The sequence below is a fragment of the Anas platyrhynchos genome, chromosome 10 (assembly GCF_047663525.1).
Source record: "Anas platyrhynchos isolate ZD024472 breed Pekin duck chromosome 10, IASCAAS_PekinDuck_T2T, whole genome shotgun sequence".
NCBI classification, from domain to species: domain Eukaryota; kingdom Metazoa; phylum Chordata; class Aves; order Anseriformes; family Anatidae; genus Anas; species Anas platyrhynchos.
The window spans coordinates 25,311,349-25,332,883 of NC_092596.1; the positions used below are offsets into that span (position 1 = coordinate 25,311,349).

A 21,535-nucleotide genomic window follows, 5' to 3' on the forward strand; every position below is an offset into this window, starting at 1 on the left:
GGAAATGCAGTTCTTGGGGACTAGGGCTGGGGCTAGGGTTAGAGTTTAGGGTGAGGGTTGGGGTTAGGGTTAGGGGTTAGGGTTAGGGCTAGTGAATGCTGGTTCTCTGTGTTTGCAGATGACGGTGAGCGTGTTTAAACTAATTCCAGTTGAAGAAGTTTCAGTTACTTGCTTGGTGACGTTATCCGTTCAACATTAAAAGCTGCAGCAAAAGCAAAAGGGGAGTTTTGCTTCTAGAAACGCCACAGGTCTCTTGTCTGCTCTCGGAATGTTTTTGAGATAAACCAGATCTTAAAAAAAAAGGAAAAAAAAAAACAACACAGCTGCTTCTTTTGCTCTCTTCCTACTTCCTTGTGCTTTGCCCCTCCCCTTTTCCAGGTGATTGGGTTTGGGTGCTGGGCGGGGCTGAATGCTATATGAGCCCCAGGCATGCTAGCAGAGAGCTCCTTCTGCTTGGGCTGCTCTTTGGGGTAAGTGCTTTGGTTTTCCTTCAGTCAGTTGCAGGGTTCTCTAGGCAGACTGGAGCCTATGGATTTCTGGATTTTAAGTGCTTGGAATTCACTCAGTAGCGGGATGTTTAGTAGGGGCTGCTGGCTCACTGTTTTTTTGGGATGGTGGGATACTCTTCTGTTTTTGAGCTATATTTTAATCTCTAGATGTATAAACCCACTTGTGTAACTCTCCAGAGGACTAAAACCAGCTTGATTGAATGCTACATATGGCTTGGCAGCGTAGATGCAGCATTACCAAGAGACTGAGCAGAGTTGTATCAGAGTCACCTCTTTCATCTGCAAAGGGTAAGTTTGATTACCCCTGCCGAGGCTTGTGTGTGTGCATGTCTTTTTGGCATTTGTGGAGCTCGGTTGTTTTTCTTTGTGTGTGTGCATGTTCTTTTTTTTTTATTTTTTGAGGGTCAAACAGTGTGTTTGCTGAGTGTGGTTAGAATGAGGAGGTGGGGAGCTGCTCAGGACTGGAAGGTTTGGTTTCTAGGAGTATGCGGCATCCTTCCTGTGCGACGTGACTAATTGTTGGGCTGGAACGTTCCAGCTTTCGTGTGTCTTAAGCAATGTAGCTTGTGTAGTGTGTGTTGTGTGGCCTGGGCAGAGTTTGCTGTGGTGCAGTGGGCGAAGAATCTCAGTTAGAGCTGGTGAGCAGCTGAAGTACCAGAGCTGGGAAGAGAGAGGTCTTGGAGCAGGTACGCTGTGGCTGTGAGGTGCCTCAGAGTGTGCTTTTCTGTCTTTTGTTTTGTTTTGTTTTGTTTTGTTGTTTTTTTGCAGGTGCTTTGTGCGGTCGTGGACAGGAAAGGGAAATCCTCGTGTCGCGGAGCAGTGAGGGAGGGTGAGTGTTGTCAGCCTGGTCATCCCTTACCTGAAGCGAAGGGAAGACACTCAGGTGTTTCCCTCAGAGGGTCCGAGGTGAGTCTGTCTGGGATAGAGGAGCAGCGTGGCAGGTGGGCGCTTGCAAGCACAGTGGTTCTTTTGTCCTTTTGTGTTCCCCGGTGGTGTGGATGATGCTGGCCGCTCCTTTCAAGCTTGGACCTAATTTGCAGGTCCAGAGGCAAGTGGAGTGCTGTTTTGAAAGGATAAAAGTAAAGCTGGGGTCGCTTATGTTGTTGAGGGATGGGTGCTACTGCTGGCAGCTGAATGTTTATCTTCTGCCTGTGTTTTTCTTTTGTTCAGGCTGAAATGCAGTGTGCAGTGCAGGATGTGTCAACCAGCTGCCTCTGCAGTGACTCTGGTGCGTGATGAGCAGAGGTAGCTGTTAATTTTGGGGGTGTGGTTGTCACTGAAGTTATTTTCCTACATCCAATAGCGTAAAATTCCAGTTTGCCTTTTAGAGGTGCTATAAGTGGGTAAAGAGAAGAGATGGAAGCATGTGCCACGTGGGGCAGGCAAGCGGCTGAGGTACAGGAGGGGATGAGAGTATGTGATTTTTTTCCTGGGGGTGGAATGGAATTGATTGTTTTGGTGTATAGTCTGTTTTGCTCCTAGATCTTTCATTCATTGTAAATAAAAGTTTGAGCCAGTTCCAGTTAGGAATGTTCTAGTTACGACCCAGCAAGTATTGTCCTTTTAATGTTAAAAAAAAGTGCGGCAAAAGCATGGGTGCAGATCTGTTTCAGGTCTTGTGCATCATATTCGGTTGGAGATCGCGTCTGTTTCCATCCTCACTCTTGCAGAAGTCATCTGGGCCGCATCAGGAGCTCTTGCTTGGGAATTGATTTCCTAAGTGTCTTCTTAGGGGGTTTTCAGTCCCCATCCTTCTGGTCTCTTGTCTTGAAGGCAGGCTTTTTAGGCCTCCGTCATCCCAGTTCTGGCAGTTGCTTCCAGTTGCATGTTGTGACATTTGAGTCTCTCCTGGGGTCTGGTGCAGAGCACCTGTTCTGACGTGCTGTTGCTGTAGGGCTTTCTTTTTGGGGGTCACTTTTTCTTGTGCCTTGTGTTGTGTGTTTTGTTTGTAGTGTTTGTGGCGTGCCTGTGTGTGTGTACGTGTTTGGTCTGGAGCTGTCCTGCCTGGCAGTTAGTGATGACAGGTAACGTGGCAGTGCATGGGTGTACTAATACATTGTCTGGACTGTTTTGGTAAAGATATCCAGTCTGCCTCTGGGCACGTACTGAAGGGCAGCTGGCACAGTCATCTCTGTGGTGTTTGGCAGACTGGAGGGGGGAGAGTTGAGCTGCTTGCGAGCAACTGCTCGCATAGCACTTGAACGGTGTGCTTGAGGAGGTCTGTCAAATCTTGAAAGCTTACAGATATGGGGTTTTGAATTTTTTATTTTTATTTCTTTCCCGTCCCCAGTAGAGCGTAAACCTTTGGAGGAAGCTGTCACAGGAAAGAGCTCCTTCTGGAACTGTTCAGCACTCGGGAGGCAACTGGGTGACTGGCTTGATCTACTTCTGAGGTGCTGAGGCAAGGAGGCTGCTGTTTTGAAACGATAGTATTGTAAATGGGGTCCCTTTTGTGTTGTTGAGGGATGGGTGCTAATGCTGGCAGCTGAATGATTGATTCTCTTGTGCCTGTTTTCATTTGTTAAAGCTGAAACACAGTGTACGACACGGGACTTGACGACCAGAGCTGCTTTTGGCAAGGTGAGTGATGAACAGATATAGAAGGTAATTTAGGGGTGCAGTTGTCACTGCAGTTACTGAACTACACAAAGTACAGTAAAAATCCTGTTTATATTTCAGGGGTGTTGTAGCTGGCCTAAGAGAGCAGATGGAAGCATCTGCCTCGAGGGGAGGGGAGGGCAGGGCACGGAGGTAAGGCAGCAGATGAGAGTAACTGTCCCAGCTGTGCTGTGGCTTTGGATGCTGCTTCAGCCTATGCTTTTCTTTTTGTTTCACATTTGTCTCACACAGGCTGAGTGGGGCCAAGCTGCACTCTGAAGAGCAGCACGAGAAGGGCGGGCTGGTTGTGAGCTGGATCGGAGCAGAACTGCCAAGTAGCACGAGGTGAGTGCGAAGGGTATCCATCTTGCTTTACAGGTGCCATGGCAGGCTCTCTAGAGAAGTGGTTGAGGATTGGAGAAGAGGTTGCAGATGATCAAGGAGCGACACGTGCAGGGATGGCTTGAAAAGGGTATGGCTGCTTTCTCTTCTGTTTATCAGGTGTCCCAGGCAATGTGGGCTGTGGTGTTAGTCTTTAGAATCGGAACAAAGCAGGTGCTGAAATGCTGCGTCTGTTTGTTTTTTTGCGTTGGGGTTGCACCTTGGTGAGTGTAGGGATGGGTTTTAAGTGGGTGCAGCGGAGGGCCTGGCCCCAGTGTCCTGTAGTGTGTTTTGACCCATCAGCATAGCCTTTTGGTTCTCAGGTAGTGTCGCGTTAAAGGGGTGTAGCTGATTAACCGTTACGGGCCCGGTTGGATTCAGAGTACTGAACCAGTCGGACATTCACCAAAACTGGGGGTCCGTTCGGACATTCACCAAAAACGTAATAACCGCCTGGGGGTCCGCTCAGACATTCACCAAAAACGTATTAACCACCTGGGGGTCTGTTCAGACATTCACCAACAATGCATTAACCGTCTGGGGGTCTGGTTAGATTCAGAACACTGAACTATCACGGATAACCACCCTCACCCTAGTTGCATTAATGAGAGCTATCACAATGCAATCAAGTATGGTTTATTACAGCAACAGGTAATCAGGTTCTTTTGGATTGCCGGTGATAGTGACTATCTGCAAAAGCAAGCTAGTATGCATGAAATACACAGGTGTTATAGGTGTTACAGGTGTTATACAGGTGTTACAGGTGCGCAGCCTAGAAATAAACGCGTTAAAAGGATCAAAGACTCTATAGAGATTTATAAGCAAATATTCAGATCTCACCCAAAGGCGTCCCAATGGGGGGGCAAGAGAGGCTCAGCCCGTCGACTGATCCCAGGAGTCAGGAGGTCCTAAGGATGTTGTATGTCCTCGGGATGGTATCTCCCCTGACGATGGTATCTTCCCTAACATCCCCTCTCTCTTGGGCCAATTTATATTATTTTCTATCTTTTAGGTGGAGCTTGAGTGGCTCTAGTCAAGCATATCTTAGTTATGATTGGTGTAAAGTTTTCCCGTCTCCGTTTAAAGTAATAGGCTCCGAGAAATTCAGAGCGCATGCTCAGTGAGGGGTGGTCGCACCTTGGAGGCGGGTAGCTTTTGGGATGGAGGTGTGTTTTGGTATTATAATGATATTATAATGAGCAAAAAGTACACTAGGGTACAGCATTTGTCAAAACATGACAGGTCTTTGGCTTAGGGTGGCAAAAAGTGCAGCTTTGTGCACAAGAACAATCGAGGCCCCACCTGATTACAGAGCCTAGCCGTGGTGTCTCCACTCCACTCTACGCTCCGTGGTGTTCCTTAGAGCTAGCACACCAAGTTTCCCCAGCGCGATAGCATCTAAGGTTGGGAGCCTAGGGAATGCTCAGATAATGCAGTTATGCCCTACCCTGAAAGCCTCTTCAATGCTGTACCTTTTCCTTAAAAGTATGAATGTTAGTTTTATTTTCCTAGTTACTTCAGGCATTTACACCACAGGTAGCTTACTGAAGTAAGTGATTTTTCCTGCAAGTGGAATGGATTTTTTTTTTTTTTTTTTTTGGTGTGCAATCAGTTCTGTGTTGCCTTCAGGGGGCAGTGGCGACCTGGTTCAGGAACGGCACGGCGACCAACCCCAGGCCGCTCGGTCCATCGGCTCGCAGACACCAATGTGGTGGATGGCAAATGGCATTTATTGTCGAGTCACATGGGCTTATATACCCGAGGCCCATAGCGTCACTTCCGCTTGCTTACATCACAGACCACACGCTACTGTCCATCAAGGGAGGGGCTCCACCTTTCCGTACATCGTGACATCTTCCGGCCGCCAGACCCTAACTACCCACATTTCCCCCCTCCCTATGCACAACCAAATTAGCTAAAATATAACAATCTTAAGATGTAGACATCATAACTTAACTAAAAAACATAAGGCACAATAACCAGGAGAAAACTAAGAGGTAACTGGTAACGCTGAGTAAATGCACTCTTAAAGTAGTTGTTGGTGTTCTACCAACATAATGTTAACTTTCTCTAACCAACTTTTAACAAACAACACAAGCATATTTAGTATACAAGGTCCAAAGATAAGATCACACAAACGCATTGTAGCCCCCCACCCACGGAGGCCGCTTCGCTGGTGTCTGGATTCTGCCAGTGTGGAACTCTCAGGCTTAGACAGGACGCTTGCTGACTTATTGTCTTCTCATGTCGCCGGGGTATACAGATTACGGGGGTGCCCGATGATCCGTTCCTGTGAACAGAAACTCAGTTTTCATTAGTTTTGTTCTGAAGTTGGGGCGTCGGCTGTTTGGAGCTTCTCTGGCTGCACGAGTTGCCATACCTTCGTGGGCCCTCAGGCCCTGGACTTGCGCCTGGGGGGTGATCACTGTTGGGTCCGTACCCATTAGCCGCTGCAGGCTAGAGCCATGCAGTGTGTGATCCGTCCCAGTTACTTGGGCCAGTTGTCTCATACAGTTGTCCCCCCATTCTCGTTTAAAAATGATCATCCCACCCCCGTCAAAGATCAGTCTACAAGTTTGTGTTATATCAAACGGGAGCATGTCGTCTCCCCTGAAAACACCATCTATGAGGGTGGAGACCATTGCAGAATGAAGCCCTTTATCCACAATGGCTTTAACAATCGCTTGTACATCCTTAGGGTTTGTTGGTGAGTGAACCCTCTGCCCCCCGTCTGTCACCCAGACCAGGAACGCTAGCATGGCCGATAGAGCCAAGATGGTGCACGCAATCTTAATTTTCCTCCAATCTGTGAGAGGAATTTCTCTGCCTCGCGGTGCAGCTTTATTTCGGATGGGGATATTTTGGCTATCTGTCCCCATTTCCTCCTCCGAATTTGAATCGGTATGTGATCCGGAGTCAGAGCTTGACTGACTGCTCACCTCCGAGTTCCGGTACCCTCCCATCGAGTTCCGGCCCCGCCCCCCACCCCTGCGGGCGGGCCGCTCTCTGCCTCGTGGCTCGCCCCGCCGCCATCTCAGCGAGGCGTTTGCGCCACAGGAGCGTTTTCTCGGATGGCCGTTCCGATCGGCTCTCTGCCCCTCTCTCACGCTTCTACCTCCTCCCTGGTCGTCCCCGCAACCGTTCTCTTTCTCGCATTTCCACGTGTTAGTAAAACCTAACATTTCATCCCCGTTCCTGCCGGAGGCTTCTTCACCCAACTCTTCGTCTTCTAGTTCAGCACCGTACTGGGGCGCACATGGCCGTGGTCTCTCCCAGATTTCCCCAGGCTCTGGTTCCCCACCGGCACACCTGGCTTCCTCAGCCGAGCCACCCCACAGCTTCCACAACTTTGATACGACCTTCACAAGGGTTTCCATCTTCCTTGTTGGTCCGGGAGCGTCCTCCCCGCCGGGCTGGTCCCGCCGCTCCGGCCGCCATTCACCCGAATCCAGTTTTCCCGGGTTTCGGCACCACTTGTTGCCTTCAGGGGGCAGTGGCGACCTGGTTCAGGAACGGCATGGCGACCAACCCCAGGCCGCTCGGTCCATCGGCTCACAGACACCAATGTGGTGGATGGCAAATGGCATTTATTGTCGAGTCACATGGGCTTATATACCCGAGGCCCATAGCGTCACTTCCGCTTGCTTACATCACAGACCACACGCTACTGTCCATCAAGGGAGGGGCTCCACCTTTCCGTACATTGCGACATCTTCCGGCCGCCAGACCCTAACTACCCACAGTCCTGCTCCTAGATTTTTCTTTTTATGTAAATAAAAGATCGAGCTAATTCCAGATGGAAAAAAAAATCAGTTACTTTCTTGGTCAGTTTGTCCTTTTAATATTCAAAGCTGCAGCAAAAGCATGGGGATTTTTGTTTCTAGAAACACCCTAGCTCTCCTGTCTGCACTCTGCATGCTGTTGAGCTAAGCCATATAAATGAATAAAGAAACCACAGCTACTGCTCCTTTCTGATTTTTTTTTTTTTTTTTTTTTGTGCTTTCCCCCTTGCACTTTCCCAGGTGATTGGCTTCAGGTTCCAGGTGGGACCTAGTGGTAACTGAGTTGCAGGTATTCCATGACAGAGCTCATTCTGCCTGGGCTGCTTTTTGGGGTAAGCGCTTTGTTTTTCCTTCAGTCAGTTGCAGGGTTCTTTAGGTGGGTCAGAGTCTATGGACTGATGCGTTTTCCAGTAGAAACCGGTACGCATATCTTTTTGAGTTGGTAACTGGTAGGATCTGTCACTGTAAAGCAATCTAGTAGTAGGTGCCTGTATTGCACGCAGCTCTTCCTCAGGTGAGTAGTTGTTATGGCAGTTTTACGGATGGTATGGTGATGTTACTTTGTGTGTTTGCTTTGTGGTTCTGGGTCCCTTCTGATTTTTGCCGAATTACGGGGCTTTCTGTGAGTCTTTGCCTGTATGTCAAATATTATCAAAGTTACAACCTTGCTGTTAAAGTGATGGAGCAGGGTTTAGTTGAAATGTATCATGGAAGCTCCCTGTGTGAGCATGTGTCTGAAAATGGCAGTAGTGGGCACGTAAGGGGTAGTCTGTTTCAAGTTTAGGGACAGTTTGTTATATTTCTGGAGCTTTTGCCTGTGTGTTTTCTGTCTGTCGAGTCTTTAGACCATAAAGCCTTCTAGGCTTTATGTCCTTGAATTTACGTATTAGAAGTACGTTTATGAGGGGTTGCCAGGTACGTTGTTTTTGGGAAACCGTGGGGTATGGTTCCTTGAGTGCATAAGTGCAGTAGTGCCAAGAGAGTGAGCAGGGCCACCTTCTTCATCTCTGCAGAATAAGTCTGTTCGGGCACACTTCTCAGGTAAATGTACTGAGCAGATGAGGTAAAGGAGCTGGGAACAGAGAGGTATTGCACCGTAGCATGTTGCATCAGTAGTAGTCAGCGTTGCGGAGGAGGTGGGTGTCGGGGCTGGCATGCTTGTGAATTCTGGTTCTCTCTATTTGCAAGTGATGATGAACCTGTTTGACGTAATTCCATTTGAAAAAGTTCCAGTTACTGGCCTGGTCGTGTCGTCCTTTCAATGTTAAAAGCTGCAGCAAAAGCATGGGGATTGTTGCTTCTAGAAACACCACAGGTCACCTGTCTGCTCTCTGCATGTTTTTCAAGTAAAGCAGATCTTAAAAAAAAACAAAAAAAAAACAAACCAAAACAAACAAACAAACAAACAAAGAAAATAATAAAAAACAGCTGCTGCTGCTGCTCCTGCTTTCTTTCTACTTCCTTGTGCTTTGCCCCTCCCCTTTTCCAGGTGATTGGGTTTGGGTGCTGGGCGGGGCTGAATGCTATATGAGCCCCAGGCATGCTATCAGAGAGCTCCTTCTGCCTGGGCTGCTCCTTGGGGTAAGTGCTTTGTTTTTCCTTTAGTCAGTTGCAGGGTTCTCTAGGCAGGCTGGAGTTTATAGATTTCTAGAATTTTTAAGTGCTTGGAATTCACTTAGGAGAGGGATGTTTAATAGAGGTTTCTGGCTCACTGTTTTTTGGGATGGTGGGATACTCTTCTGTTTTTGAGCTATATTTTAATCTCTAAATGTATAAACCAGCAGTAGGTAAACATTAGGAGGAACCGGTCAAAGGTAACAGCGCTTTCTGGAACCGTCAAGTTCTTGTTCGGCAACGTAGTGACTGGTTTGATCTACTTCACAGATGGAGAGGCAAGTGGACTGCTCTCTTTGAAATAATAAAATTGAAAACATAAAGTTTGTCAAAGATGGCAGTGCATGTTTGCAGTCTGTTTATTGCTTTTGCCAGTGGTAGATAACATTTATAAGGAATCGGTGAAAGGAAAGAGCGCCTTCTGGAACTGTGAAGCTCTGTGTTGGCAACTCGGTGACTGGCTGGACCTACTGTCCATCTCCAGAGGGAAGCGGACTGCTATTTTGAAATTAAAAAATACTAATAAAAAAAAAAATAAAAATATGGTGCTGCTCTATGGCGCCCGGAGGACTGCCACTCTGCATGGCAGTTAAAAAGAATGTGGTTTGGAGATGGAGAGCCACAGAGATGAAGCAGCTGGGAAGAGAGACACAAGTATTGCAGTAGGTAGGCTGTGGTTATGAGGTGCCTCAGGATGTGCTTTTTTTCTTGTTTCCGCCCTTCCCTCGTGCAGCCTTGGAGAGATGAAGTCCCCATGGTGTGGAGTGGTGCAAAAAGGTAAGAGGGTTGTCGGCCCGGTCAGTTTCCTTCACCAATGCTAAGGCAAGTCTTTGAAGAGAAACAGCCTGGTTGCTTGTGCTGCCCCCTGTTGAGCTAAGCCAGACCAAAAACAGGGCTGCTGTTCCTCCTGCTCTCTTTGCCTCTTCTCATCTTGCAGAGGAATGGTCCAGCAATTCGGGTTAATAGGGGACAAGAGAACAAAGGGGTTTCAGAATAACTGCTAACTGTTATGACTATTGCATGGGGCACTATGCAAGTCTCTGACATCCAGCCAAGATGGACAAAGGAGAAGGACAAGGGAAAAGCCTGGGAGGAAGACTATGAGCCTTCAGTACGAGAGACCCGCAGAGGGACCACCAGAGACTGATAACACATGCGCCAGTGGGCGGGTTCGGATTCCAGGAACTAGTTATAATAACCCTGCCTTTTCTAGACGTAGTAATGAATATGTATTAGCCCAGGAGCATAAAACCCAGCCGCCTGCTGTGACTTGTGTGCGTCTCGGTGGAGCAGAGACTCCCGGCGCACCCAGTGCTGTTTGCTTACCTCTATTCATTTAATAAATTGTAAACTTTGATTGTAATCCTATTTGGGACTTAGTCATTTATTACAACAGACAACCTTGTAAAATGCAGACAACCAGAATCCTTACAACAATTAAGTGGAAATCACGGTGTAAGAAACATTACCACCTCAAAGAGTAAAAGCCTCAAAAGAAATGTGACTTGTAACAGGCCAGCAGCTGTGTGTTTTCGGTGAAGCACCAGGTAGAGTATAAACCTGGATTGCACAGTTAATGGGGAAACGGGAGGGTCCTGGTCCTTGGGAGGGAAAAAAAAAAGTATATAAACTGTGTATGGAATCGGTAGGTGCCCTCCTGCTTGCGGGACACCCGCCATTGTAATCTCAAATACAAATGCTACTGTACTGAGATCCTCTCCTGAGCCTATGTTATTTCCCAAAGATTGATTCGCGGTTTTAAGGTTTCAGGGATAGGGCCCTAGGGTTGGGTTTCAGGGTAAGCGTTCTCAGGGTTTATGTTTAGGATTTTAAGGTTTTTAGTTTTAGGGTTGGAGTTTTAACGGTTAGGATTTTAGGGATTTGAGGGTTAGGGTTTTAAGGGTTTCAGGGTTAGCGTGTCAGGGTTTTGGAGTTTTTTGGGTTGTAGTGTTGATAGTTTTTTTAGGGTTAGGTTCTTAGGGTTTTATTTTTGGTCAGTTATTTACGGTTAGGGTTTTAAGATCTTATTATTATTATTTTTTTTTTTTCAGGTTAGGTTCTCCTGGGTTAGGGTTTTGAGCATCTTAATATTTTGGGTTGGGTTTGGGATTTGAGCGTCTTAATTTTGTGGGCTTGGGCGCTGTGAGCTCCTTAAGTGTTTGGGTTAGGGCTTTTAGGCATAGGTCTTCAGGGGTTTAGTTTGGGTTAGGTCTGTAGGGGTTTCGAGGATTTTTAGGGTTAGGGCTTGCGGCTTCTTTGTGTAAGGGCGGTAAGGGCTAGGGTTCCAGGGAGTGCTGTTAAATGGAGTTCTCGACAACTCGGCCTCTGATTGGCCGTGCCGGCTGTGCAGGGAATGCTGGTAGGTGTAGTTTTCCGTCACAAGGCTTCCGGTAGGCCGCGTTGATTGCCCAGAGCATGCCGGGAAATGTAGTTCTGGGACTCCGGACTTCCGGGAGGCCATGTTGAGCGCCCAGAGCATACCGGGAAATGCAGTTCTCGGGGACTAGGGCTGGGGCTAGGGTTAGAGTTTAGGGTGAGGGTTGGGGTTAGGGTTAGGGGTTAGGGTTAGGGCTAGTGAATGCTGGTTCTCTGTGTTTGCAGATGACGGTGAGCGTGTTTAAACTAATTCCAGTTGAAGAAGTTTCAGTTACTTGCTTGGTGACGTTATCCGTTCAACATTAAAAGCTGCAGCAAAAGCAAAAGGGGAGTTTTGCTTCTAGAAACACCACAGGTCTCTTGTCTGCTCTCGGAATGTTTTTGAGATAAACCAGATCTTAAAAAAAAAAGGAAAAAAAAAAAACACAGCTGCTTCTTTTGCTCTCTTCCTACTTCCTTGCGCTTTGCCCCTCCCCTTTCCCAGGTGATTGGGTTTGGGTGCTGGGCGGGGCTGAATGCTATATGAGCCCCAGGCATGCTAGCAGAGAGCTCCTTCTGCTTGGGCTGCTCTTTGGGGTAAGTGCTTTGGTTTTCCTTCAGTCAGTTGCAGGGTTCTCTAGGCAGACTGGAGCCTATGGATTTCTGGATTTTAAGTGCTTGGAATTCACTCAGTAGCGGGATGTTTAGTAGGGGCTGCTGGCTCACTGTTTTTTTGGGATGGTGGGATACTCTTCTGTTTTTGAGCTATATTTTAATCTCTAGATGTATAAACCCACTTGTGTAACTCTCCAGAGGACTAAAACCAGCTTGATTGAATGCTACATATGGCTTGGCAGCGTAGATGCAGCATTACCAAGAGACTGAGCAGAGTTGTATCAGAGTCACCTCTTTCATCTGCAAAGGGTAAGTTTGATTACCCCTGCCGAGGCTTGTGTGTGTGCATGTCTTTTTGGCATTTGTGGAGCTCGGTTGTTTTTCTTTGTGTGTGTGCATGTTCTTTTTTTTTTATTTTTTGAGGGTCAAACAGTGTGTTTGCTGAGTGTGGTTAGAATGAGGAGGTGGGGAGCTGCTCAGGACTGGAAGGTTTGGTTTCTAGGAGTATGCGGCATCCTTCCTGTGCGACGTGACTAATTGTTGGGCTGGAACGTTCCAGCTTTCGTGTGTCTTAAGCAATGTAGCTTGTGTAGTGTGTGTTGTGTGGCCTGGGCAGAGTTTGCTGTGGTGCAGTGGGCGAAGAATCTCAGTTAGAGCTGGTGAGCAGCTGAAGTACCAGAGCTGGGAAGAGAGGGGTCTTGGAGCAGGTACGCTGTGGCTGTGAGGTGCCTCAGAGTGTGCTTTTCTGTCTTTTGTTTTGTTTTGTTTTGTTTTGTTGTTTTTTTTGCAGGTGCTTTGTGCGGTCGTGGACAGGAAAGGGAAATCCTCGTGTCGCGGAGCAGTGAGGGAGGGTGAGTGTTGTCAGCCTGGTCATCCCTTACCTGAAGCGAAGGGAAGACACTCAGGTGTTTCCCTCAGAGGGTCCGAGGTGAGTCTGTCTGGGATAGAGGAGCAGCGTGGCAGGTGGGCGCTTGCAAGCACAGTGGTTCTTTTGTCCTTTTGTGTTCCCCGGTGGTGTGGATGATGCTGGCCGCTCCTTTCAAGCTTGGACCTAATTTGCAGGTCCAGAGGCAAGTGGAGTGCTGTTTTGAAAGGATAAAAGTAAAGCTGGGGTCGCTTATGTTGTTGAGGGATGGGTGCTACTGCTGGCAGCTGAATGTTTATCTTCTGCCTGTGTTTTTCTTTTGTTCAGGCTGAAATGCAGTGTGCAGTGCAGGATGTGTCAACCAGCTGCCTCTGCAGTGACTCTGGTGCGTGATGAGCAGAGGTAGCTGTTAATTTTGGGGGTGTGGTTGTCACTGAAGTTATTTTCCTACATCCAATAGCGTAAAATTCCAGTTTGCCTTTTAGAGGTGCTATAAGTGGGTAAAGAGAAGAGATGGAAGCATGTGCCACGTGGGGCAGGCAAGCGGCTGAGGTACAGGAGGGGATGAGAGTATGTGATTTTTTTCCTGGGGGTGGAATGGAATTGATTGTTTTGGTGTATAGTCTGTTTTGCTCCTAGATCTTTCATTCATTGTAAATAAAAGTTTGAGCCAGTTCCAGTTAGGAATGTTCTAGTTACGACCCAGCAAGTATTGTCCTTTTAATGTTAAAAAAAAGTGCGGCAAAAGCATGGGTGCAGATCTGTTTCAGGTCTTGTGCATCATATTCGGTTGGAGATCGCGTCTGTTTCCATCCTCACTCTTGCAGAAGTCATCTGGGCCGCATCAGGAGCTCTTGCTTGGGAATTGATTTCCTAAGTGTCTTCTTAGGGGGTTTTCAGTCCCCATCCTTCTGGTCTCTTGTCTTGAAGGCAGGCTTTTTAGGCCTCCGTCATCCCAGTTCTGGCAGTTGCTTCCAGTTGCATGTTGTGACATTTGAGTCTCTCCTGGGGTCTGGTGCAGAGCACCTGTTCTGACGTGCTGTTGCTGTAGGGCTTTCTTTTTGGGGGTCACTTTTTCTTGTGCCTTGTGTTGTGTGTTTTGTTTGTAGTGTTTGTGGCGTGCCTGTGTGTGTGTACGTGTTTGGTCTGGAGCTGTCCTGCCTGGCAGTTAGTGATGACAGGTAACGTGGCAGTGCATGGGTGTACTAATACATTGTCTGGACTGTTTTGGTAAAGATATCCAGTCTGCCTCTGGGCACGTACTGAAGGGCAGCTGGCACAGTCCTCTCTGTGGTGTTTGGCAGACTGGAGGGGGGAGAGTTGAGCTGCTTGCGAGCAACTGCTCGCATAGCACTTGAACGGTGTGCTTGAGGAGGTCTGTCAAATCTTGAAAGCTTACAGATATGGGGTTTTGAATTTTTTATTTTTATTTCTTTCCCGTCCCCAGTAGAGCGTAAACCTTTGGAGGAAGCTGTCACAGGAAAGAGCTCCTTCTGGAACTGTTCAGCACTCGGGAGGCAACTGGGTGACTGGCTTGATCTACTTCTGAGGTGCTGAGGCAAGGAGGCTGCTGTTTTGAAACGATAGTATTGTAAATGGGGTCCCTTTTGTGTTGTTGAGGGATGGGTGCTAATGCTGGCAGCTGAATGATTGATTCTCTTGTGCCTGTTTTCATTTGTTAAAGCTGAAACACAGTGTACGACACGGGACTTGACGACCAGAGCTGCTTTTGGCAAGGTGAGTGATGAACAGATATAGAAGGTAATTTAGGGGTGCAGTTGTCACTGCAGTTACTGAACTACACAAAGTACAGTAAAAATCCTGTTTATATTTCAGGGGTGTTGTAGCTGGCCTAAGAGAGCAGATGGAAGCATCTGCCTCGAGGGGAGGGGAGGGCAGGGCACGGAGGTAAGGCAGCAGATGAGAGTAACTGTCCCAGCTGTGCTGTGGCTTTGGATGCTGCTTCAGCCTATGCTTTTCTATTTGTTTCACATTTGTCTCACACAGGCTGAGTGGGGCCAAGCTGCACTCTGAAGAGCAGCACGAGAAGGGCGGGCTGGTTGTGAGCTGGATCGGAGCAGAACTGCCAAGTAGCACGAGGTGAGTGCGAAGGGTATCCATCTTGCTTTACAGGTGCCATGGCAGGCTCTCTAGAGAAGTGGTTGAGGATTGGAGAAGAGGTTGCAGATGATCAAGGAGCGACACGTGCAGGGATGGCTTGAAAAGGGTATGGCTGCTTTCTCTTCTGTTTATCAGGTGTCCCAGGCAATGTGGGCTGTGGTGTTAGTCTTTAGAATCGGAACAAAGCAGGTGCTGAAATGCTGCGTCTGTTTGTTTTTTTGCGTTGGGGTTGCACCTTGGTGAGTGTAGGGATGGGTTTTAAGTGGGTGCAGCGGAGGGCCTGGCCCCAGTGTCCTGTAGTGTGTTTTGACCCATCAGCATAGCCTTTTGGTTCTCAGGTAGTGTCGCGTTAAAGGGGTGTAGCTGATTAACCGTTACGGGCCCGGTTGGATTCAGAGTACTGAACCAGTCGGACATTCACCAAAACTGGGGGTCCGTTCGGACATTCACCAAAAACGTAATAACCGCCTGGGGGTCCGCTCAGACATTCACCAAAAACGTATTAACCACCTGGGGGTCCGTTCAGACATTCACCAACAATGCATTAACCGTCTGGGGGTCTGGTTAGATTCAGAACACTGAACTATCACGGATAACCACCCTCACCCTAGTTGCATTAATGAGAGCTATCACAATGCAATCAAGTATGGTTTATTACAGCAACAGGTAATCAGGTTCTTTTGGATTGCCGGTGATAGTGACTATCTGCAAAAGCAAGCTAGTATGCATGAAATACACAGGTGTTATAGGTGTTACAGGTGTTATACAGGTGTTACAGGTGCGCAGCCTAGAAATAAACGCGTTAAAAGGATCAAAGACTCTATAGAGATTTATAAGCAAATATTCAGATCTCACCCAAAGGCGTCCCAATGGGGGGGCAAGAGAGGCTCAGCCCGTCGACTGATCCCAGGAGTCAGGAGGTCCTAAGGATGTTGTATGTCCTCGGGATGGTATCTCCCCTGACGATGGTATCTTCCCTAACATCCCCTCTCTCTTGGGCCAATTTATATTATTTTCTATCTTTTAGGTGGAGCTTGAGTGGCTCTAGTCAAGCATATCTTAGTTATGATTGGTGTAAAGTTTTCCCGTCTCCGTTTAAAGTAATAGGCTCCGAGAAATTCAGAGCGCATGCTCAGTGAGGGGTGGTCGCACCTTGGAGGCGGGTAGCTTTTGGGATGGAGGTGTGTTTTGGTATTATAATGATATTATAATGAGCAAAAAGTACACTAGGGTACAGCATTTGTCAAAACATGACAGGTCTTTGGCTTAGGGTGGCAAAAAGTGCAGCTTTGTGCACAAGAACAATCGAGGCCCCACCTGATTACAGAGCCTAGCCGTGGTGTCTCCACTCCACTCTACGCTCCGTGGTGTTCCTTAGAGCTAGCACACCAAGTTTCCCCAGCGCGATAGCATCTAAGGTTGGGAGCCTAGGGAATGCTCAGATAATGCAGTTATGCCCTACCCTGAAAGCCTCTTCAATGCTGTACCTTTTCCTTAAAAGTATGAATGTTAGTTTTATTTTCCTAGTTACTTCAGGCATTTACACCACAGGTAGCTTACTGAAGTAAGTGATTTTTCCTGCAAGTGGAATGGATTTTTTTTTTTTTTTTTTGGTGTGCAATCAGTTCTGTGTTGCCTTCAGGGGGCAGTGGCGACCTGGTTCAGGAACGGCACGGCGACCAACCCCAGGCCGCTCGGTCCATCGGCTCGCAGACACCAATGTGGTGGATGGCAAATGGCATTTATTGTCGAGTCACATGGGCTTATATACCCGAGGCCCATAGCGTCACTTCCGCTTGCTTACATCACAGACCACACGCTACTGTCCATCAAGGGAGGGGCTCCACCTTTCCGTACATCGTGACATCTTCCGGCCGCCAGACCCTAACTACCCACATTTCCCCCCTCCCTATGCACAACCAAATTAGCTAAAATATAACAATCTTAAGATGTAGACATCATAACTTAACTAAAAAACATAAGGCACAATAACCAGGAGAAAACTAAGAGGTAACTGGTAACGCTGAGTAAATGCACTCTTAAAGTAGTTGTTGGTGTTCTACCAACATAATGTTAACTTTCTCTAACCAACTTTTAACAAACAACACAAGCATATTTAGTATACAAGGTCCAAAGATAAGATCACACAAACGCATTGTAGCCCCCCACCCACGGAGGCCGCTTCGCTGGTGTCTGGATTCTGCCAGTGTGGAACTCTCAGGCTTAGACAGGACGCTTGCTGACTTATTGTCTTCTCATGTCGCCGGGGTATACAGATTACGGGGGTGCCCGATGATCCGTTCCTGTGAACAGAAACTCAGTTTTCATTAGTTTTGTTCTGAAGTTGGGGCGTCGGCTGTTTGGAGCTTCTCTGGCTGCACGAGTTGCCATACCTTCGTGGGCCCTCAGGCCCTGGACTTGCGCCTGGGGGGTGATCACTGTTGGGTCCGTACCCATTAGCCGCTGCAGGCTAGAGCCATGCAGTGTGTGATCCGTCCCAGTTACTTGGGCCAGTTGTCTCATACAGTTGTCCCCCCATTCTCGTTTAAAAATGATCATCCCACCCCCGTCAAAGATCAGTCTACAAGTTTGTGTTATATCAAACGGGAGCATGTCGTCTCCCCTGAAAACACCATCTATGAGGGTGGAGACCATTGCAGAATGAAGCCCTTTATCCACAATGGCTTTAACAATCGCTTGTACATCCTTAGGGTTTGTTGGTGAGTGAACCCTCTGCCCCCCGTCTGTCACCCAGACCAGGAACGCTAGCATGGCCGATAGAGCCAAGATGGTGCACGCAATCTTAATTTTCCTCCAATCTGTGAGAGGAATTTCTCTGCCTCGCGGTGCAGCTTTATTTCGGATGGGGATATTTTGGCTATCTGTCCCCATTTCCTCCTCCGAATTTGAATCGGTATGTGATCCGGAGTCAGAGCTTGACTGACTGCTCACCTCCGAGTTCCGGTACCCTCCCATCGAGTTCCGGCCCCGCCCCCCACCCCTGCGGGCGGGCCGCTCTCTGCCTCGTGGCTCGCCCCGCCGCCATCTCAGCGAGGCGTTTGCGCCACAGGAGCGTTTTCTCGGATGGCCGTTCCGATCGGCTCTCTGCCCCTCTCTCACGCTTCTACCTCCTCCCTGGTCGTCCCCGCAACCGTTCTCTTTCTCGCATTTCCACGTGTTAGTAAAACCTAACATTTCATCCCCGTTCCTGCCGGAGGCTTCTTCACCCAACTCTTCGTCTTCTAGTTCAGCACCGTACTGGGGCGCACATGGCCGTGGTCTCTCCCAGATTTCCCCAGGCTCTGGTTCCCCACCGGCACACCTGGCTTCCTCAGCCGAGCCACCCCACAGCTTCCACAACTTTGATACGACCTTCACAAGGGTTTCCATCTTCCTTGTTGGTCCGGGAGCGTCCTCCCCGCCGGGCTGGTCCCGCCGCTCCGGCCGCCATTCACCCGAATCCAGTTTTCCCGGGTTTCGGCACCACTTGTTGCCTTCAGGGGGCAGTGGCGACCTGGTTCAGGAACGGCATGGCGACCAACCCCAGGCCGCTCGGTCCATCGGCTCACAGACACCAATGTGGTGGATGGCAAATGGCATTTATTGTCGAGTCACATGGGCTTATATACCCGAGGCCCATAGCGTCACTTCCGCTTGCTTACATCACAGACCACACGCTACTGTCCATCAAGGGAGGGGCTCCACCTTTCCGTACATTGCGACATCTTCCGGCCGCCAGACCCTAACTACCCACAGTCCTGCTCCTAGATTTTTCTTTTTATGTAAATAAAAGATCGAGCTAATTCCAGATGGAAAAAAAAATCAGTTACTTTCTTGGTCAGTTTGTCCTTTTAATATTCAAAGCTGCAGCAAAAGCATGGGGATTTTTGTTTCTAGAAACACCCTAGCTCTCCTGTCTGCACTCTGCATGCTGTTGAGCTAAGCCATATAAATGAATAAAGAAACCACAGCTACTGCTCCTTTCTGATTTTTTTTTTTTTTTTTTTTTGTGCTTTCCCCCTTGCACTTTCCCAGGTGATTGGCTTCAGGTTCCAGGTGGGACCTAGTGGTAACTGAGTTGCAGGTATTCCATGACAGAGCTCATTCTGCCTGGGCTGCTTTTTGGGGTAAGCGCTTTGTTTTTCCTTCAGTCAGTTGCAGGGTTCTTTAGGTGGGTCAGAGTCTATGGACTGATGCGTTTTCCAGTAGAAACCGGTACGCATATCTTTTTGAGTTGGTAACTGGTAGGATCTGTCACTGTAAAGCAATCTAGTAGTAGGTGCCTGTATTGCACGCAGCTCTTCCTCAGGTGAGTAGTTGTTATGGCAGTTTTACGGATGGTATGGTGATGTTACTTTGTGTGTTTGCTTTGTGGTTCTGGGTCCCTTCTGATTTTTGCCGAATTACGGGGCTTTCTGTGAGTCTTTGCCTGTATGTCAAATATTATCAAAGTTACAACCTTGCTGTTAAAGTGATGGAGCAGGGTTTAGTTGAAATGTATCATGGAAGCTCCCTGTGTGAGCATGTGTCTGAAAATGGCAGTAGTGGGCACGTAAGGGGTAGTCTGTTTCAAGTTTAGGGACAGTTTGTTATATTTCTGGAGCTTTTGCCTGTGTGTTTTCTGTCTGTCGAGTCTTTAGACCATAAAGCCTTCTAGGCTTTATGTCCTTGAATTTACGTATTAGAAGTACGTTTATGAGGGGTTGCCAGGTACGTTGTTTTTGGGAAACCGTGGGGTATGGTTCCTTGAGTGCATAAGTGCAGTAGTGCCAAGAGAGTGAGCAGGGCCACCTTCTTCATCTCTGCAGAATAAGTCTGTTCGGGCACACTTCTCAGGTAAATGTACTGAGCAGATGAGGTAAAGGAGCTGGGAACAGAGAGGTATTGCACCGTAGCATGTTGCATCAGTAGTAGTCAGCGTTGCGGAGGAGGTGGGTGTCGGGGCTGGCATGCTTGTGAATTCTGGTTCTCTCTATTTGCAAGTGATGATGAACCTGTTTGACGTAATTCCATTTGAAAAAGTTCCAGTTACTGGCCTGGTCGTGTCGTCCTTTCAATGTTAAAAGCTGCAGCAAAAGCATGGGGATTGTTGCTTCTAGAAACACCACAGGTCACCTGTCTGCTCTCTGCATGTTTTTCAAGTAAAGCAGATCTTAAAAAAAAACAAAAAAAAAACAAACCAAAACAAACAAACAAACAAACAAAGAAAATAATAAAAAACAGCTGCTGCTGCTGCTCCTGCTTTCTTTCTACTTCCTTGTGCTTTGCCCCTCCCCTTTTCCAGGTGATTGGGTTTGGGTGCTGGGCGGGGCTGAATGCTATATGAGCCCCAGGCATGCTATCAGAGAGCTCCTTCTGCCTGGGCTGCTCCTTGGGGTAAGTGCTTTGTTTTTCCTTTAGTCAGTTGCAGGGTTCTCTAGGCAGGCTGGAGTTTATAGATTTCTAGAATTTTTAAGTGCTTGGAATTCACTTAGGAGAGGGATGTTTAATAGAGGTTTCTGGCTCACTGTTTTTTGGGATGGTGGGATACTCTTCTGTTTTTGAGCTATATTTTAATCTCTAAATGTATAAACCAGCAGTAGGTAAACATTAGGAGGAACCGGTCAAAGGTAACAGCGCTTTCTGGAACCGTCAAGTTCTTGTTCGGCAACGTAGTGACTGGTTTGATCTACTTCACAGATGGAGAGGCAAGTGGACTGCTCTCTTTGAAATAATAAAATTGAAAACATAAAGTTTGTCAAAGATGGCAGTGCATGTTTGCAGTCTGTTTATTGCTTTTGCCAGTGGTAGATAACATTTATAAGGAATCGGTGAAAGGAAAGAGCGCCTTCTGGAACTGTGAAGCTCTGTGTTGGCAACTCGGTGACTGGCTGGACCTACTGTCCATCTCCAGAGGGAAGCGGACTGCTATTTTGAAATTAAAAAATACTAATAAAAAAAAAAATAAAAATATGGTGCTGCTCTATGGCGCCCGGAGGACTGCCACTCTGCATGGCAGTTAAAAAGAATGTGGTTTGGAGATGGAGAGCCACAGAGATGAAGCAGCTGGGAAGAGAGACACAAGTATTGCAGTAGGTAGGCTGTGGTTATGAGGTGCCTCAGGATGTGCTTTTTTTCTTGTTTCCGCCCTTCCCTCGTGCAGCCTTGGAGAGATGAAGTCCCCATGGTGTGGAGTGGTGCAAAAAGGTAAGAGGGTTGTCGGCCCGGTCAGTTTCCTTCACCAATGCTAAGGCAAGTCTTTGAAGAGAAACAGCCTGGTTGCTTGTGCTGCCCCCTGTTGAGCTAAGCCAGACCAAAAACAGGGCTGCTGTTCCTCCTGCTCTCTTTGCCTCTTCTCATCTTGCAGAGGAATGGTCCAGCAATTCGGGTTAATAGGGGACAAGAGAACAAAGGGGTTTCAGAATAACTGCTAACTGTTATGACTATTGCATGGGGCACTATGCAAGTCTCTGACATCCAGCCAAGATGGACAAAGGAGAAGGACAAGGGAAAAGCCTGGGAGGAAGACTATGAGCCTTCAGTACGAGAGACCCGCAGAGGGACCACCAGAGACTGATAACACATGCGCCAGTGGGCGGGTTCGGATTCCAGGAACTAGTTATAATAACCCTGCCTTTTCTAGACGTAGTAATGAATATGTATTAGCCCAGGAGCATAAAACCCAGCCGCCTGCTGTGACTTGTGTGCGTCTCGGT

The 21,535-nt window shown here is 47.9% G+C and overlaps 2 long non-coding RNA genes across 2 annotated transcripts; both read left to right on the forward strand.

Annotated features, from left to right (window-relative positions):
* Window positions 1-321: 321 nt before the first annotated feature.
* LOC140003318 (uncharacterized) lies at window positions 322-10,268 on the forward strand. Its single transcript, XR_011811757.1, has 8 exons — window positions 322-470; window positions 657-797; window positions 1,278-1,338; window positions 1,680-1,737; window positions 2,800-2,910; window positions 3,037-3,089; window positions 3,486-3,579; window positions 7,511-10,268. It is a non-coding gene; the product is annotated as an uncharacterized lncRNA (long non-coding RNA).
* A 1,457-nt stretch (window positions 10,269-11,725) lies between these two features.
* Window positions 11,726-20,370, forward strand: LOC140003317 (uncharacterized). The gene is made up of 8 exons (XR_011811756.1): window positions 11,726-11,836; window positions 12,023-12,163; window positions 12,645-12,705; window positions 13,047-13,104; window positions 14,167-14,277; window positions 14,404-14,456; window positions 14,853-14,946; window positions 18,876-20,370. It is a non-coding gene; the product is annotated as an uncharacterized lncRNA (long non-coding RNA).
* The last annotated feature ends 1,165 nt before the right edge of the window (window positions 20,371-21,535 follow it).